General features: G+C 28.7%; 1 non-coding gene across 1 annotated transcript; it reads right to left on the reverse strand.

The window, feature by feature from the left end:
- Positions 1–3,016: 3,016 nt before the first annotated feature.
- Positions 3,017–3,103, reverse strand: LOC133833317 (small nucleolar RNA R11/Z151). The gene has a single exon (XR_009892705.1). It is a non-coding gene; the product is annotated as a small nucleolar RNA R11/Z151 (small nucleolar RNA).
- Between the last annotated feature and the right edge of the window lie 754 nt (positions 3,104–3,857).

Consider the following 3,857-nt stretch of genomic DNA (forward strand, 5'->3'; position numbering starts at 1 on the left):
TTTTTATCCTTTAATTATCTTATTTGTTTTAGTGGCTGCTGTAATAAGGGGGGCAGGGGTTGTAATTTGTTCATTGGTCGAATCCTATAAATAGGAAGCTGAGAATCTAATTTGGGATAGATGGGATTTAGATGAGTTTTGACTCAATTGGGAGAGACAACCCTCTCGAATGGTTGAATTGGAGAGACTAGCTTCTCGAAAGCTAGGTGTAATATTGGCCACTAATATCAATAAATCAATCATTTTTTAGGGATTAATGTTCTGGTGTGTTGAATTGTAGATAGAAACGTTCTGGTCTAAAGAAAGTTCTATCAACTAGCTTATTCAATTACAATGCACAACTAGCTCGTTTAAAGAAACTTTGTTGTCTTGCCTTTATACATATAGATACATTTTTAAAAAATCAGTCTCAAAACTTAAATCCGAATAAAATGACAATAACGTATTATCACTCAAGTTGTCAAAACCATGAAATTTGAGAAGCTTCAAACTAAGCTGTGAAGAATGACACATCCTTATGAACATTTTAGGCAAGATGAGATATCCATGTACAGATTAGAAAAATCAATTCAAGTGAGATAATTATTGTGGCACATAGATTATACTGATGATAAATTGAAGTAACCCATCGTAGAATTTAAAATAATAAAAAGAAAAAGTGAAAAATATTCAATAAGACAACGAATTGACATTCCTTATCTGAGTAACATGCAGCCTTATAACATTCCAAGAGCAATTGATATGCACAATTAGGTGACTCCATTACATGCTAAAGTAAACGTAACTCCATACCTTCTTCACACTTATTTAGTAGTGTAAGTTCATGTTTTGTAGATTTGTAAAAAATTGCATCAAAATAGAAAATTAACTCTACAATATTAAAGTATTCTATATACTCATTCACGAGCATATATATAAGAAAAAACAAATCCCAATCTTAAGCATAAGTAGACACATGCAAATTAATTAGTCATACAGTAGCATACTTTTACTCACAATAACTAACTCCTATTTATACATAGTATAGTTGACATAATGAAGGAATATACATATTACATAAATAAATATACATAATATATATACATTGTTGATAAAAATTAATATATAATTAAGTTGTAATTGATTTGCAACCACGTAATTGAATCAATCATATATAATTGTTGTGGTTCTCTATTAATTGATTGAAGTTTATACAAAAAAAGTCCAAGCCATCCATAATCGTTTTGGAGTGCTTAGGCTCTTGATCTAATCACACAAACAATTTAGTAAGTTGTCTACTAGCCTAGCAAACTGTCACAATCAACACAAACAATTCAAACAAATCAAACAACACATATGTTTTCATCCATATATCACCGCAGCACACAAATTCTCAGAACCTACTTCACTAAGACATGCAAGTTTTCAACCTCCCGTTATAACCGCAACACACATAATTCTCAGAACCTACTTCCCTACGGATGAATATCTAAGATATCCAAAATCCACTAAAGTTATACAATTTATATTCAAAATTGTGAAAGATTTAAAAATAAGAAAAATCAAATACAACATACCTCTTGCAAGCCAAGTACCAATCCAATGGTTTACGTTTGACATATCCACTTGGTCATATTCTATCCCGCTCCTCATATCCACTTGGTCATATTCTATAAAATTTAATTGCATTATACACATAAATGTTAAAGCAACAATCACGGTTCACCACTTGGTATATATACTAATAATGAATGATCTCATAATATTACCTAATCAAATCCAAATCCAATTTTTTTATTATGTTTTTACCATGAAATCATCCAAATTTTGGGATAAATTGGATCCAAATCACTCATTGTGATTTGGATTTTAATAATGATAAGGTAAGACCCCATAATATATCATCAAATTCAAACCAAGATTTGTCCTTTCTTGCCTATATGAATCTAATCAAATCCACATTTCCAAAAAATAAGAATAATAATATCAATTGTATTATGAACAATTCTCATCCATTTATTATCAAATTGTCTTGTACTTTATTTAAAAAAAAATAGTAGGGTTGTTCTTTGAATTTATCATAATTAGCAAGTAAGGAATTAATTTATCACTATGTTAACAAGTAACGTGCAATTCCTTTTCGACATTTAGTTCTCTAAGTTGTTCACCAAATAATATATAGTGTTGACATTCAACAAAAACGTATTTTTTTTGGCATTTTATCAAACAACTTGAATGCATAATAAAAAATAGCAGCAACTTTGAATTTCAAAATCAAACCATTTGGACAGAGATTAATATACATAAAAGAAAGTATGAGTTGTGTATTTATATACAAATAAATATAGTATAATGTTTCACAAGAGGTTGGAGAAACAAGAGCATAAAAAAAGAGAAAAAAATCTTATTTTTATGTTATCAACCATATCACTTTCAGCAGCAAAATATATATATATATCATATTTACATACAACAGAGAGAGATACCATTGGTATACTACTGTTCACTTCAGCCTCCATAACTTAAAAATATAATATTAATTAATGGATCCAGACAATATATATATACACACACACAGAGTGTCTTTCTCATGACATACATTTATTTAAATTATTTATATGGTTTGTTTTAGATTTATATAGCGTACTATATATATATATATGTATTTATATGTACGTATAAATTGAAATTGTATATTTAGAGAGATACCATGGGAGAGATGAGTTACCGTGAGTGTAAGAGGGAGAGAGAGAGATCAAACCCAGCTGTTCCCAAAGCCCCCACAACGTACATCGATTCCGGGATACTAAAACGAGATATTAAATATAATGACATAAGTTATTGCAACTTACCATAATTGGTATACTACAACGAAAATCACTCATCTAATCTCTTTTTTTTTTTATTAAAGAGTACCTTGTAAAAAAAAATCATATATACTAAGAATATATTTTTTTGCATGAAAATGCAACTTTTCAAAAGAAACATTATTTTTTATTAGAAATTGTTTTTCTGTTAAAATTCTATTAATAAAAAAGGGCTTTAGTGTGTGTAACATTAAGATCATTGACTATAAAATTTTACCGAAATCCGCTAAGATAATTAATGTTATCATCATAAGCCTAATTTTAATAATAAAAGATGTAAATCTTCAAAGGTTCGAAATAAGATTCTAGAAATATGCCCAGATAAGAAACTCTAGTCAACAAAAATAGCTTCATCAGCATAAATTTCTATCAATTCTCTTTCGATCAAATTAATTATCTAATTGGAAATGCCATGAATATTTTACTTGAGAAGTCTGAGAAGTTTCTGAAGAAAAAACTCTGATTATGTTCAATTACACTCCTGAAAACCAAATCAAGAAACTAAAATAATAAAGGATCGAAAATGGAATGTCAAAACCAAAAGGATAAAAAAAAAAAAAGAGACAAAATCACTATTAGAGAAAAACATAATTCATGCCCAAAATCTAATAAAACTTAACTGAAATGATAATGAAGAGAATAAAAGAGTCTTTGATTAAAGACCAACAGTAAATTTGAGAGCTATGCTCAGACTCAAACATAAAACTTCAACATCAACTCATCGTCAAGGCTCAAAAATATATTTAATCCCTAATATCAAACAAGAATAACAAATATATATTTATATATGTGTATATATAAGTCCCTAACTAGTCTAGTCTCAAATAAAAAATATTTAGGTAAACAAAATGAGTCAAGAACAAGAAAAGGCAAGAGTTGTAGGAAGAGTAAGAATAGAGAAGTCTTGTGGAACCAAAAAAAAAAAAAAAAACAGAGCATAATCCTCAAACAAAATCAAACCTATAACCGAGAAGATCACACATATCAGCAAGGCCACAATGCATCACTGAC

This window comes from Humulus lupulus, chromosome 4, assembly GCF_963169125.1.
Source record: "Humulus lupulus chromosome 4, drHumLupu1.1, whole genome shotgun sequence".
NCBI lineage: Eukaryota > Viridiplantae > Streptophyta > Magnoliopsida > Rosales > Cannabaceae > Humulus > Humulus lupulus.